Here is a 16,962-nt window from a genome sequence, read left to right on the forward strand (position 1 = left end):
AAAACTTATTATTTTTCTTAATTTTCTTTCTTTCTCTCTCTCTCTCTCTCTCTCTCTCTCTCTCTCTCTCTCTCTCTGTGTCTCTCTCTCTCTCTCTCTCTCTCTCTCTCTCTCTCTCTCTCTCTCTCTCTCTCTCTCTCTCTCTCTCTCTCTCTCTCTCTCTCTCTCTCTCTCTCTCTCTCTCTCTCTCTCTCTCTCTCTCTCTCTCTCTCTCTCTCTCTCTCTCTCTCTCTCTCTCTCTCTCTCTCTCTCTCTCTCTCTCTCTCTCTCTCTCTCTCTCTCTCTCTCTCTCTCTCTCTCTCTCTCTCTCTCTCTCTCTCTCTCTCTCTCTCTCTCTCTCTCTCTCTCTCTCTCTCTCTCTCTCTCTCTCTCTCTCTCTCTCTCTCTCTCTCTCTCTCTCTCTCTCTCTCTCTCTCTCTCTCTCTCTCTCTCTCTCTCTCTCTCTCTCTCTCTCTCTCTCTCTCTCTCTCTCTCTCTCTCTCTCTCTCTCTCTCTCTCTCTCTCTCTCTCTCTCTCTCTCTCTCTCTCTCTCTCTCTCTCTCTCTCTCTCTCTCTCTCTCTCTCTCTCTCTCTCTCNTTTCTATATATTGAATTATTTTTTATCTCTCACAGGACCTTCTATGGGCCGAAACGAATGTTGCCCCCTAAAATTATTCCTCATAAGGCATACATCCCACTAGTTTATTTCAAAATTGGCGAGTCACACTTCCCTAGTTTCCCTTGTCAGAAAAACTTTCGCAGGGTTGCTTATGAACTGAATATAAAAATGTAGAGAAAATATGGAAAAATACAACAGAAAGATTTCTTAAAAGATAAGAAAAACAATAAAAAATTAAAACATTTTCTAAAACATCCATTAAAAAATAATGAAACTTATTATTTTTCTTTAATTTTGATCATTTTATGTATATATATACTTAGTGAAACTTTAAAAAATAATTTCTTTTCTTTTAAGACTCATGTAACTCCTTTAAAAAGCATTCATAAAGTCACTATTAACTGCAATTTAATTTGATAGCTTCCTGGTTCATTGCATAGCCTCTGACAAAATCAGAATTGAATAAGTGAACTTTAATTACATTATGTACACTAAACAAACTCATTTCAATTTAATTAACTGATGTAATAGTTGGTGTTTTTCATACTACAATGTTATTTTTATGGTTTGAACATACCATTGCTTAAGAGATAGTAATTGTTTATTGCTGGAAATTTCTAAGGTTATGAAACAAGACTCAAAAACGTACTTTCTACTATAAAACACGCTTTTTTTATTTCCATTTTCGATCGATTCCAATTTTTGACATCAAAATATTGAAGTAGCTGGCTGCAATTTGGAAAGAAAAAAAAAGGAAGTTACAAAAATAGCTCTATCGGGAGATTTATTATATTTACTTGTGCGTATTTCGCTATATCTCGGGAACTATTTGCACAAAGCAAAACAAAAATAAAATAAAAGATAAATATTCGGCTATCCTAAAACAAAATAGTAAAAAAATAAATTCTTATATATTTGCTGTTTTTTTTATTTGCTATTTTCCGCAGTTAAAAAGCACATAACTTAATTTCATAAAACAATTTTCCTAGAAAAGTATGCAATGTGTAAGCATGATCCACATGAAGTTCTAGATTTTCTTGGTTAAAATATACTTGAGGGTGCCGCTTGGCGAAATTGGCGACATTCCTGTTTGCGTGGAACACTGTGATAACAGGAATGGCGGCCAAAACTTTATAAAATTGTAATGAACCCAATATAAGCAAAATTAATTAACACAATAAAATGAATTTTGAATCGAAACAAAAATTTATGGAGTAAGCACAGAAAGAAAAGGAAAAGAAAAAAATCTCACTTCTTCATTAAGCTTTAATATCTTCAGATTTAGGTGCACAGAATTCTACAATAGCAGTTAGATTCTGTCTAAATTTATCATGAATAGAATCTGTGTACCTCCATCGCCACATAAATTTGGCGAAATACGAATTGAAAATGGTGTCCGTGGTACTGGACTGGCAGTGACATTTTTTTTATAATCCCTTTTAATGACTGCCCACATACCTTCGATCCTATTGACCATAATCAAAAGCAACCTTACCAGCCGGTATCCAACGCAGAACTAACGGACCTCTAAAATTACATATACTGTTGAACATTTAAAAATAAAGCTGAAATCTAAACCTATTAGAATCACGATTGGGTTTCAACATCGCCCAGCTTGCCGATCAACCGCGATCACAACTTGGCGAGAATCAATGGGCACCCTCAAATATAGTCTACCCATTTTCTTGTTTGCTATCATCGTAAAATTAATAAAATCTTTAAAGGTACCTTAAAGTATATCTCTATCTTATCTTGTAATATCTAATTATCATCATTTCTTAGTGTACTCTGATACCAATACATTTTTGAATTAGTGATTCTAATCAAAGGCTTAAAACTAAAATATGTTTCTTTATTATAAAGCAATCCTATATAATATCACTGTATTGAGAGATATTTTGTGATAAACATATTTAAATCAATATATAAACTTCCTAACCGTTCTACAATTATCAAATAGTTGTTGTTTCTAATGCTACTTGCTAATACTAGTGAGCCTGGTTGGTGAAACCAAGCGAATTTAGGGCAGGGGGTGCGTTTCTTGGATTCGGTGGCTCCATCTATAGCTAAGAATACGACTTCAGCAACACACACGTCACAGCACGCTTATAGAGCCGACCCATTCATACATTCATCTACAGATAGTAATTTTGACCTGAAAGAAAGAATAATCAATCTCCAATTCATTACTCCCGGTGGTATTGATTTGTTATGGATACATGGGGTATTTATGACCCGACAGATTAAAAGTGCACCCTTTACTAGAGGGTGTGACTTCGACAGGTGGGGATCGAACTCATGACCTCTTGAATATGGGCCCAACGTGCTCTCCCGGCCGTTATCAAGCGGTAAACCAGTTGTGTTTATGATATAATTACAATTGATTTTTCCAATAAATATACAATAATAATTTCACAATAAATAATGTAAATAAAATTTGCAACAATACTAGTTACCTTACAATATTATACAAGTTTTGCATAAAAATTTGCCCAATGAACATATGCAATTAAAATAATATTAAAAACTGTAAATCGCGATTAAGAATTAACTATAACATAATAAGGTTGGCGAAAAACATTTAACGAATTATTATGGTAACCGAACATTATATAGGAATTTAGAATAAAAAATGTATATGAATTTCCAATGGAGCAAAATGATTTGGTTTAAATTTTATCCCGACAGAATCGCGTTCTATACCTGGGAAATTAATCCTTCGTACATTCAATGAAACATTTTTGCCCGCTTTCTATTGAATACATTTCAATTTAAATGCGATGATCTGATTATTATCAAGAAATAAAAATGATTGTTGAAATCGTGGGAATTTACAACCGAAGCGTTGAAGGAATACAGCTCTCTTAGTAGGACATATAGAGTCAATATTTCTAAATAAACTGAGAAAAAATAATAAAATTTAGGGAAACTTTTGATGAAAGCTATTTTCAATAGGGTGTAAAAAATAAAACATAAACTTTGAGGCGTAGTCACACTATATTTCTCAATAAACAAACCTTTTTTTTTTTCTCCTTTGGTGAAGAGGAATCCCGAAAACGTTAAATATGAGTTTCAAAAGTTTTATCACACTTTCGACTTTTCCCATCTCATTTCTGTCACTAGTTTTGAGATTACCGAAATAGATAACATTGGCGATCACAAAATAACATTTGCGATTGAAAGTTTTATGCGTTAGTTTCAAGAGGGGAATGCGAAAACAGAAATTCAGATAAGAACTTTTATGAGAATTTATTGAATACACTCTTCCATAAAAATAAAAAATAAAAGTTTATAAATAGCAAACCGAACTTAGCAAACTTATTTAATACCTGAGGAAAGACAGACTTTATTGGCAGATGTACAATAGATATTAAAATAGATTTCATACGCAGTTTCGTTATAAGAAACTTAGTTATTAAAGAAATTAATTTTGTACTCGCTGCTAAGTCGTGAGAAAGACTTTTTCCTACGACCTGTTTAATAGATCAATTGTAATTACTAATATTTCTCTTTTCCCCTAACACGAAACATTTTACGAATTCATTTTGAAAGATTTTCCCTATTTTCCCTAACTTTAATTGAGGAGCACTTCGATTTTGTGTCCCTTGGATGATTGTTTTCTCTCTAATAATTATTAAACAAAAGTTATGTTCTCTTTATATAGATTTTATTGGCCCCTGTACAATAGATATTAAATCGATTTCATTTGTAGTTTTATAATAAGAAACTTATTTATTGAAAAAATTAATTTTGTACTCGTTACTCACTCGTGAGAAAGACTTTTTTCCCTCTACCTATTTAATAAACCAATCAGAATTATTAAGATTTCCCTTTTCCCCTAAAACGAAATATTTTACGGATTTATTTTGCAAGATTTTCCCTAACTTTCCCTAAATAGATTTGTAACAAGAAACTTAGCTAATGAAAAAATTACTTCTGTTTTTGTCAATGAAAACTGATTGACGGTTTCAATGAGTTTCATAAGCATTTAAACCAGTTCCAAGAAATAATTTACCAAACGAATACCAGAACTAATTTAGGCAGTTCTGAATCTCTTAACTTTTTCTAACTGTAGCGGCTTTTTTATTTTTGTTTTATCCAATTCGCCACTTGCTCATGAAATTACCGAAACAGCCATGAACCATTTGAGTGTACGTATTATTTCTTTACGTAATTTCACATTGATTTTTAATTTTTGCTCTTCTTCTTATTTTATTCAGTTGTTTTGTTTTAGTTTGTTAGCTTTTGCTTTATTTTATATAATAACTTGAAAGTTTTCAATTTTTTAGAATACCTATCCATTTCATAAATAAATGAGTGAATACTGTCTTTGATAGGAGCTATTTTTCTTCTATTCTGTGCATTATGGGATACATGTAAGTGACGTAGTGGGGTATCTCGATCCTGATTGGTTGTTGAAACGTGGCATTTGCTTACGTTAGAAACTGTTCTTTCCATTCTATTTATATATAGTAAGCCAAGCCTGTCAAGTATCGATTCTCTTAAGTAACACAGCCTATATTCTTTCACAAAGATTTCAATTCTACCACTATATATTATTACTTAACACAAAGACAGGCACGAAGGCACGTGGAACATAAACACAAAGCAAAAATATATCACGGTTTCAATAAAATACATAAACTAATAATCTATCTAAAGTAAGTAAAAGAGGAATGTGCTATACAGCATTGTATTTAATTAACCGTTAATTATTATTTTAAATTATGTAGAGCTCAAGAGTAATACTCCATATTGGTGATAAAGATTAGCTGGTGCTGGCGTCATAGGTCACGTGCGTGGTATTGTTTGTCTTCATCTTAGAGTGAAATTTCCCTATTAATTAACAAATGATCATAATGGCTTCTTTATAATTCATTATTCATAATATTATGCTCATAACTTATGACAGTTATTGAAATACCAAGCTGAGAACTAATGATTATTTATAAAAGCTCACCCGTGGCTCAGTCGGTAAAGAGGTTGCTCAAAATGTTCGCTCACTGCAAAAAGGGTTTCTCAAAATGAGTAAATATTCGTCAAAGTAACAAACCAAGTAGAGTTTGATAACATCAAGTATTCATTAATGTTTTACAGACCGTGTATTCATTATTGAGCATGTCACTATACTCAATAATGAATACATGGAGTTTTCAAATTAGACCGTATTTGTTTTTGAGCTATTTTAACACGTTTTTGCTCAATTTTGAGAAACCATTTTTCATAGCGGTGTTAGCTGGAGATCGAAAGTTCGATCCTGGCACCCCACTAAACAACCGTCGTGTCAGCTGGGTAGTTTAGTCGGATGTTAATTGTTTTTGGAGATTTCTGCATCGTGATCTGTGGCAATAATCGCCAAGTATTGGCAACTGCCGAGCAGCTGTCTACCAGAAACTAAAAAGAACATCACAGAAAGGGACCAACTCGAAAGGTATAACTCGTAACCACCCCCGGGCAAACATCTGTTTTTTTGAAAAAGATTTGCAAGTTTAAAATATTTTTTGTAGTTGGCGCGACAAATCACTATACGGAAACATCCCCATTTTTTTAACTGCGAATGAGCAGAAAACTGCAAATTAACAGCGAAAGTTCGCTGAGTGGCGTAATCTCGGGTGCTCTCCACGTCGTTTAGTCGTATAATTAAGTATTTCTTACTCATTAAGTATTTCTTGAGAAATGTAAAGAAAATGTTAAAATATGTATTGTTTAAAAACATCAAAAACTGAAAGTGTTTCTTCTATTATGTAGGATAGTATATATATATTTATATGTTTACCCATTATTATTTCTTTTTGCTGAAGACCATAAATCTAAAACTTAATATGAAGTCTTAAGAAATTTCTGAATTTATTTTATGGTCCGTCATCACTAAAGTTGATGGGTAACCATCGAAAATAATATACTGCGATACTGAAAATCCTTGCTTTTGATTTTTCAAAGCTAGTGGAAATGCAAGTATATAAATTTAGAGAAACGCCATTTTTCCGTTTCGTCTCATTAGACATGGTTGTTTGAAAAGAATAAAATCCAAAATAAAAGAGAGACAGTACCATGATGAGATTTGTTAAGAACAATCCATTTAAAATCCAGAGAGTGAGACTTTAAATTGCGTCTCTTTGCAAAATTGACAGCTGTCGCCATTTCTGTATGCCTTCTATTTTATGCAGAAAAAAGTTCCATGCTTCCGATTTTACATAAAAACGAAAAAATCTAAATTTGCTGAGTATGAATATTTTTAAAAGAAAAAAATAACTACATTTTTTTTAATAAAGCAGTTTTGGTGTCTCTTCAATTTTAAACTTATTCAGCATTTTAATATTCTTTTTTAACTTAGCTATTGTTATTTAAAGTATAAGTTTTATAAATTTTTGTATTTCCCATCGTATTCTATTATCTAAATCAAGTTATTCGATTTTATTATTTTTCCTCTACCAAATGAATGAAATGTTTAAACTCTAACAATATGCCTTGAAATTGTTACGTGTTTAAACCTATACGTGAAATTTAGCACTAAAACTTATTTTTAACTAGTCGAATACCTGTTCTTTGAACGAGGTGAAAAAAAAGTTAACAGCCAATGAATTATATTTACTACGGAAACATCCAAAAAACTTAACGACATATACCGATACAGGCTAAAAAATTTTCCCAGCTTTATATTTTTTTACCTATTTGTTTCACTTCCAGATGGTTTTACGTTATCATATTAACTAAAAGATATTTTTAAAAGTTCATCGCATCAAAATAAAGATTGATTACATTCAATATCATTTGGCATAATGCTATTGTTCGAGGTCAATCAAAAACTACACTAATCAAAATTTAATAATCAAAAATTACAAAAATCAACAATTTTCTTCAGTATTTATCCCTTTCGGTGGTCGTAAAAACTAATTTCCGTAGTACTTATAGTAGGTAGCTAACACCAAAATTAGTAAATTTAGTACCTATTAAAAATACCAATTAAAATGGTAACACTAGTACATATTATTAAAATTAATTAAACTACATTGACATCAATTATAATAAGGCTCAGATCTCACGAACTTAAAACGATATGGAACAATCAAATAAAAGCAATCGTTTCAGTGTATATGTTAACCATGACTGTCCGAAATCAAGAGAATGTCGGCTTTCACCGGTAAATGTCAACAATCACATAGTCTCTTTGGTGAATGTCCGAAATATTTGTTATATCCGATTTGATATTAATTTATTCGTCGATATTATTATATTCATTCGATATTTTAATATCTGCTAAGGAAAGATTTGGAGCAACATCAGTGTTCGGAATACCAGTTAAATGCATATTGGGTTATGGCACTTGACCTTAAGAAACATTGAGGTAAGGCATACCGGGCAGCGGCACTGAATCTTCAAAAACATTGATGTAAGGCATACCGGGCAAATATACACCGAACATTGGCACTTAACTGGACCTAGTATATGTTTCGGACATTTACCAAAGCGACTATGTGATTGTCGACAATCACCGGTGAAAGTCAAAAACCAGCAATTTCAGTCATTTATAGTAACATCTATTCAAATTTTCATGCGAAATGCATGCTAAATTTTACAGCAATATTTTCTTTCGTGATAAAAGCAATAAATCTCTTAATGTAAATATTAATCCTAAGATTTCTTTTCTTCTAAATTCATTTTATAGGTTATCATCATCCAAGTTTATAGGTTTCAATCCAAAATAATATATTGTTATTCCTATGACGTAACTCTTTTCCTAGAAAATAGCACACATATCGGAACGTTAAAAACAATAAAAAAGAGGAGATACGGGAGGGGCCTGTCAGCGTTTTTGCTACGTTTCATCAGATATGGATGTTCGAATCGAAGAAGAAGAAAGGAAAAGAATTTCTTCAGAATATTCATTTGAAATCGGAAAAGATGGGCTTAAAATTGCGTCTCCTTCTAAAATTGGCAGCTGTCGACCGCTTTCTGTTTCGTTTTCTTAAACAAAAGTAAAATCGATACTTTAAATAACGATTTTGTTTTTGCTACAATTATTTGCATTACATAAAGCTAAGATTTGGGAATTCAGCTGTTTCAAATATTAAATACGGGAAACTTTCCTCTTAAAAATACTTGAATATTTTATTGAAAGAGAATAAATAACATAAAGCTGGGATTTGTAACTTTATAAATTTAAATGTGAAGAAAAAGTTTTATTTACATTATTATAGTTTTGATATTTTTATTTAATATTTATGCTTTTATTAATATTATTATATTTGAACACCTTTCTCCTCAAAGAATCATCTAAAAGATAGCTGATTTTAAGAATTATAAAATTTATTATTGTTACAATAGAGTAAAACGTGTTTTTGCGTTTTAATTTTAATTCACATTTATAATTTTAAAGATAAATTATACAAAGCGGAAAAATTCAGAAATATATACATATAGGGGAGAGTCGAGTAGCCCCGCCCACTGTCAATTTCATATGTATAGAATATTTTTTCAAGTCAATGGGCCATCGGACATTAATTGTTATATTAAAAAAAGATTATTTTCAAAGTTTCAAGTATTTATGCAGCTGGTAACATGGTAAACAATAGTTTTGAAAATATGTTGAATACAGTAGTCATGAAATTAAGAAAAATTGGTTGAATGTTTCGATTAAACTTCATTTTAATACTAAAAAAATAATTTTTTCTATACATACAGCATTAAAGTATGTAGTCTTAAGTTTAATTTGCACAAAGAAAGAAGTTTGTATGTAAAAAATTGTTCGAGTAATTACAAATTTACAAAAAAATTGGATTTCGGGTAGCCCCGCTCACATGAATGTCGGGTATCACCGCCCAATTTTATTTCGTCGATAAATGTACGGTTGCAAAGATTATTATTTTATTGCTTCAAATTTGAATGTTATATGCATTTTTAACAACAAATATTGTTGTTATTAAATGATTGTTATTAAATGATAGAATTCACTAAAAGTATATAAATATGTAATAAATAAAATAATTTTGTGATAAAAATGATAAATGAGGTTTATCTATTGTCAATACATTGGTCATTTTCATTTACACCTGAAAAAACAGTCAAAAAACATAATTTTTGTAACTGGGCGGGGCTACCCGACACATTTTGAAAAGAGCTGAAAAACATGTTTTTTTAAATTTCTATTTTTTTAAGTTTAACTATTCTTTTTTTGGTTTATTCTTTTTGCATTATTTAATTAGATGATAAAACAATAGAAAATACAAAAATGTTGATTATTACTCAGTATTATACAGAAATATAAGAAATACTCCTTAAGTGAGCGGGGATACCCGACTCTCCCCTATATATTCAAGATTTAGGTTTTCTTCAATTTTTTAAATGATCTTTATAAAAATTTATAAGTAAATAAAAGCTCTAGAATTTTCTGCTTATAACGTTTCGGAGTCAAGGTTTATTTATCTCCAATCGAAACGAACCTTGATTTTGGTACAATATTTAAATGCAAACAAATTGTGGCTGACTAACAAAGAACTTCGCGGTTCAGAAGTGATACAGCAGTAACTTGTTTGCATTTAAATATTTTTAAAACATTTGTTATGCATTTTGAAACTTTATGATTTCCTTTCGGCTTACCTGGTTTCTCTTTTTCTATACTTTAATTTTTAAATTATCAGTGAAAGTAAAACAGAATTTTCTAGAAAGTTTTCCCATGTGGAAAAGTTTCTTGCCAGGAAAAGTTTCTCTGAAACAGAAATAATCGGAATAAAAAAGCTTGACTAGTTTATTACAATATATAAAGTAATTGTTAAATAATCGGTCTTTAAGACTGTTATTTTACTTCAACCAACCTATTAATTTACTGTATTTAACCGTATGAATTTATAGTTCAACCAATCAAAATATCGTTGGATGATTTCGGAAAATAAAATACGTTTTATTGGATGATAAATACTAATAATAGATCGATGTTTCTCATGTTATATCTCCATCGCGAAACGCAATTCTTGCAGCTGTTTCCCTTAATGCGAAAAATGTTTACGGCCAGCTTCTGTTATTTTATAAAAAGTGTGATTTTGCTTTGTAACAGCTGACTTAGAAACAGCTGTTTTGACTCATCTCTAGTTAAAACTATCACATAAAGTGCACTATACAGTCATATTTAGCTTTCCAACGTAATACGACTTGGATTCGAGGTCGAAATTCAGTTAAAAATATGCGTTATATCGTTTTCAAAAAAAATAATGAAGGAAAGAAAAATAAAGGAGTTCAATATTAATGTTTTGCTAGAAAGTTATATTTTTGGAAGTACAACAAATTTAAGATTCAGTTAGTCATTTACATACATCATTCTGTCAAGAAAGATAAATAAAGATTAAAAAAAGGGGGAAATGCTTAGATTAAAATGACAAGTTCTACATTGCAAAATAGAACACGCTGTGTTCTGCTAACTTTAGACTTGATTCGTTTCATAAGAATGTTATAAAAATGGCGGAACAAATAGAGCAAAAAAAAATAATGATAAAAAATTTTAATACAACATTCTATGTCCTACAAAGATAAAAAAATTAAAAACAATTATCATTTTAAAGTTTTAAAATTTTGATAAAGAATATTGAATTAAAATCAGTCTAATGTTGGCTAAGCTGCTGCCACTCCATGAAAATTATAGTCTTCTTATTTTTCACTTGATTCTTTGAAAAAAAAATCGTTTTAAGAGTTAAGCAGAATAAAAATATCAGTTTCAGATTTTATTGCAGCAATTTTAAGAAATTTTAAAATGTCGTAAATCTCCATTAATGTCAATCCTTGAAAAGTACAGTTAGCTTTTATTTTTTACTTAATTTTTATTTAATTCCTTTCATGAAAAGCAGTTTTACTATTTGTTTAATACTCCATAACTGTCACTGAATGATCGAATTTTTTAGGCTTAATTAAAATATGAGCTTTTTTTCTCATGAAAATTCCAAGTATTTTAAAACACGTTTCGTTCGACAAATATGATACCTAGAAAAATATGTGTTTCGCATCAGATGTGTAAAAAAGTTCGTCGCAGTCACAGTTTCCGAAAGAGAACCGAAAAGATTATTTTGGTTACGAACACCTCATTTATTACTGAAGCTTACCCTACACAAAGAAGTGCAATATATCTGGATTTAGAACTGCAAGTTGCGCTCTTTATAATGGCACTGCGAATCATTAGTCCCCATTACTAATCAGAGTTCTCTTCTTTTTTTTTTAAGGATGCACTTCATTATAGCAAATTTATGTGGCTTTTCTTACAACTCGTTATTTTTATTTTATTAATTTACTAATTAATAATCTATCTTATTATATAAAAAAAATAATGAGTGGATGTAGATTGTAAAAAGAACGATAAATCTTTTTCGCGTTGGCAACCAAAGACTGAAATATCACGTAAGTGAGCTATCACAAGTATTAACGGTTAAGCATACCTGTTTAATATTTTTTGGACTAAAATTTTTTTCTCACTTTGAGAACGAGAAGCTTAATAAAAATATAGAGCAAAACTCTTAAATTTTAAGGATAATTGCACTGATTTGCATTTTTCATATGTTACCGTGAAGGTCCAAAATCAAGAGAATGTCGACTTTCACCGGTGAATGTCAACGATCACATAGTCGCTTCGGTGACTGTCTGAAATATTTGTTATATCCAATTTGATATTAATTTATTCGTTGATATTATTACAATACCAGTGTTCGGAGTACGAGTTAAATATATACGGGGCAGTGACACTGCACCTTAAGAAAACATTGATGTAAGGCATACCGGGCAGGGCCGCTTAACTAGACTTAGTATAAATTTCGGATATTAACCAAAGCAACTATGTAATTGTCAACATTCACCAGTGGGAGTCAACAATCACCAATTTCGGTCATTCACAGTAACATTTACATTATGCCAGTATCTATCAAAGTAAAGTATTTAAACCTGTTGCAACTTCAAACATGGAAATTAATAATTCTTTATCTAAATAAATTCTTTGAAACATCTATTCAAATGTAATTTTGATGTTGCATTGAAATACATATGACTGAAATCGTTATGTGTATTAATTTAAAGATTTTTTATAAATCAAACTTTCCATTGGATATTTATGTCCTGTATTATTTTAAAAAGAGTATCAGCATGCGTAGGACGAAAGACTGAAATATGAACGTATCCTATCACCAGGCAACGTACTGCTGTTGCGGAACCATGCGAAAGGCGAGGGTAGAGGATACAGTTCCCTGTTCTTTTGGTCTATAAGTCTTTCGTTAACTAATATAATTATTGTATAAGAGCACAAATGGCTGGATTATGCACAAGATGGATTATTTCCTCAATGTGTGAGTAAATTTATTCCAGTTAATATTACATATTAATGGGTTTTTATTTAATATTACAACGCTTAATTCTTATAATATTTTAAAGGACAATGGTTGTGATGGAAATAATTATGGTGTCGAGTTTGAAAGCAATTAAAACACAAAAGTTGTTAGTATCAAAGAAAAACTAATTACTTTAATTTTACTTTACTTTAAAATTTTACTTTACTTTTCAACTTTACCTTAAAATTCTCTCTAAAACGTATTGTGTTTAAATGTTACCAACAAAAGATAAAATTCTTCCACGTTTAACCTTACTCATAACCGCTGTTTTATTACTTTTAAAAACACTTTAGGAAGTTTACGTGTAGCTCATGAAGATTTGTACCCATGTTTCGTAACTCTTACTGAATCACTAATTTGTGAAACAACAAAAATACAACATAAATTTTTTTTCAATTAAAAGGATACAGTTAGAATACCTTTAGAAAAGGAGATAGATTATTCTATATGTTATTGCTTTTAATTTTCCTATTCCACATTTAACATTACTCATAATCGCTGTTTTATTACTTTTAAAAACACTTTAGGAAGTTTTCGTACAACTCATGAAGATTCACCATGTTCCATGCACTCTAACTCAGTGGTTACCAACTGGCGGCCCGCGAAGCCATTTTTTTTGTGGCCCGCGAACTAAAATATATTAGTTGTCGTTTTGTTGGACAATTTTCGTGAAAAATCTATATGGGTTTAAAATACTTTTCTGTCGTTTAAAAAACCTAACTTCTTCGTTTCTGTGAAGTTTAACATACCAACAGTGCAAAAAAAAATATTTTCTCAGGTTTTGCCTCCAAAAAAGTATTTATTCATGTACAAAAATAATCGTGTATGTTTCTCTTTTTTCTTTCTTTCTTTCTTTGTATTTTGTGAATATAAAATTTAGCAAGTGCGTATCAGAAATTTTCTCGAAGAAATTCTCCCATTTAACTTTTTGAAACCATTGGACAAAAATATTTACATTTGTAAATTTTAAAAGGCTTAAAAGAAGGGATGAATATCGTGTTTTATTTAAATTCCTTGAATTGAATTGAATATTGCATGAGCGGAAAGAAAGAAAAAATTATTTCAGATGCTCGAGAATTTTTTTTTTGTTGCTATAATTCCTAATAAGTCGAAATTAAAATGTTCATTCATCATAGAATTAAATTTAAAAGAAAAAAAATTCTTGTCACTAAGTTTCAGATTAAGAGAAAATTCAAAATGATACGTAACAAGCATTATTTGTAATGCTTGTTATTTTGCTTTTCAATATTAAAAAAACTTTAATAAAAATCTGACTGTAATAGTTAATGTTCCTTCAAACATAAAAGAGTCCTATATAAAATTTTGATAAATTTGCGACCCGCCATTTGACTGGTGTTTTAATTACGGCTTCCGGCCTCGTGTAAGTTGGAAACCCCTGCAATCACTAATTTGCGAAACAACAAATATATAACATTATTACATTTTTTTTCTAAAAATTAAATGATATATTTAAGACACTTTTAGAAGAGTAACTAGATTATTCTGTATGTTATTTTTTAATTTTCATATTTTATTGCTATATTGTGATTAGGATAGTTAAAATTTTGTGCTCGGCATAACTAAATTTTAATTTGTTAACTTATGCCATGTCATTAATATGAACAAGCTGTTTGAGGTAACAATACTAAAGGACGTTCCACTGTAGGCTTCATCACAGTGCATTTTTCAAAGTTTCTTTTGGCACAATATATCACTGGTTAGTTTTAAAAGGTAACCATGTTGCAGATATGAAGAATAAACACTCGACAATCAAGTATCTCGCATGTTTTTGCTTATTTCGTTTTTCATTTAACTTGGTCACTTATATGAAAAATTCATTATTCATCGTTGTTTCATTATTCATCGTTGCAACGTACAAGTTTAAAAAGCATTTATGTACAACAGGAGGGTCACATATTAATTTAGTGAGGAGTCAAGGTACATCATCGGGATTAAAATTGCATTGGAACTCATGCCCGGAATTATCATAGTACGCCACTAGGAGCGCTTCCCTACTATGTATTGCTTCGTGTGTTTTTAAATAGGTCATGATTAGAAAGCGTTCTTAGCCGCTTATGAAAACATGATGGGACATGGGTTCGTACGTAATTTTGATTCTGATGATGTGCTCTAACTCTCCTAAAAGTTTGCTTTAGCATTTACTCTACCTCGTGTTTTATATAATGTCCTAAACTTGAGTACTGTAACAAAAAAAGACTAAAAATATCATTCAAAAATTTTTTAAAAATCTGTAGCTTTAGGAGCAAAAATCCCAAACACGCAAATTAGGGAAGATCAAGTAAGTGTATAAGAGCAGTAAAAATTTTGTTCCCCAAAGTAGTTTACCAAAAATCATTTTTCTAGTAACTATGAGTAATAACAGCTATAAATATTTATTCGTCTGTTCGTTTAAAATGGTGGATGACCATCTTTCTAATGTATGCAATATGTTCGAAAAGAAAATAATTTCCAGAAAAAAAAGATATTTAAATCAAATCGTAACTTACCCAAGAAAAATGTAATTCCGCCTGCTTTGAATTTCGGAATCCTAAAAAAAAATATTAAAGTATTTTTAGAATTAAAATAAAGCAAATAACCAAACGATTACTGCGATTTTCATGAATTCAATAAAAATAATAAAAGAAGGCAATTCAGTCATTATTTAAATGACAGTTATGTTTATTACTGCAGCAGGGCATTGCATACATTCGACCAAGATATGTTTACAATCACTCGCTTTTTTTTTTACTTCTAAGAAATACTTTTATTAAATATATTAGCATACTAGTAGAAAAAGTTTTTAAATACTTTCGATGCCGCATATGTTCTTTAATCTGTATTGATAATAAACTGACACCATTTGTTTGCTAGTTTTTTTTTTCTTTTTTTACTCTCTTTTTTGTTGCAATATAAGCTATTTTTCTAGTTTAAATTATACTTTAGTAAAAGTGAGTATTTTACGAACAAATTATTTTGAACACATATAACATATTGCTTAAATATTTTGTCTTTTGAATATTTTATTCATTTAACGCATGTTCTTCTATGACTTTTATTCATCTGTGTAGTTTTTTTTAAACAAAAATGATATCTATGTAATAATCAGAGATATCGTTTCCTAAAATGATCCTGGTACATTAATTTATTTTCCTGTTAAAAGAAAACAAAATTATGGGTGATTAATTATTTTGTGCAACATCTTGATTTACTTTCAAAGTAATCAATCAAAGTAAATTCAATCCAAAGCTCAAATTAGATAAAGATTAAGGGGGATTCTAAACTAACGCTTATCAAGAATAATGATTTAGTTTCTGAATTTATCATTTAATCCACGCGCACACCAAAAACTATTACGACACCTAGTATGTATTATTCAAATAATATTTTCTAAAACGTTAAAACAAATTAAACAAATTTTTTACTTGGAATATAATCATTATCATGGTAAATTGCTTTTAGCAAGGATATAAATCTGAAGTGCAAATCTTCTATTATGACTTCAAACTATTCTGTATTAAGTTTTAGCATTTATTTATTTATTAACACACAGATATGTTATAAATAAAAACAATATTCATCTAGGAATAAGGAATAGTAAATGTATATTTGTAATTATAATAACCTAATTATTATTGAAGTAATATTTTCTAAAGCATATCCCAAACACTTATTTCATCGTTAAACAAATGAAACTAATTTTTTGCTTGAAATATAATTATCATCAGTGTAAATTGCTTTTAGCAAGGTTATAAAACTAAAGTGCAAATCAGTTCATATCACTTCGAACTATTCTGTATTGTGATTTTGCATTCATTTAATTATTAACACAAAGATATATTTTAAATTAAAACAATATTCATATGGGAATAATGGATAGTAAATGTACATGTGCAATTATAATGACCTAATTATAATTGAAGTAATATTTTCTAAAGCATATCCAATATATTTTGAAAATCTATTTTCTGAAGCATCAATTATTATCAGTGTACATTGCTTTTAACAAGG

At 30.0% G+C, this 16,962-nt stretch overlaps 1 protein-coding gene and 1 long non-coding RNA gene across 5 annotated transcripts in view; one reads left to right on the forward strand and one right to left on the reverse strand.

Moving 5' to 3' along the window:
• The window catches only part of LOC107449963 (uncharacterized), a 329,392-nt gene that overhangs the window by 237,372 nt on the left and 75,058 nt on the right, over positions 1-16,962 (forward strand). The window lies entirely within an intron of this gene.
• LOC122269348 (uncharacterized) lies at positions 2,437-15,556 on the reverse strand. Of its 3 annotated transcripts, none has more exons than XR_011636487.1 (3): positions 15,462-15,556; positions 10,196-10,304; positions 2,437-2,753 (listed from the first exon to the last, which is right to left on the reverse strand). It is a non-coding gene; the product is annotated as an uncharacterized lncRNA (long non-coding RNA). The 3 variants fall into 3 exon arrangements; XR_011636486.1 differs by lacking the exon at positions 15,462-15,556 and adding an exon at positions 10,411-10,583; XR_006225136.2 differs by lacking the exons at positions 10,196-10,304; positions 15,462-15,556 and adding an exon at positions 3,616-4,072.

The sequence above is a fragment of the Parasteatoda tepidariorum genome, chromosome 3, assembly GCF_043381705.1.
Source record: "Parasteatoda tepidariorum isolate YZ-2023 chromosome 3, CAS_Ptep_4.0, whole genome shotgun sequence".
NCBI lineage: Eukaryota > Metazoa > Arthropoda > Arachnida > Araneae > Theridiidae > Parasteatoda > Parasteatoda tepidariorum.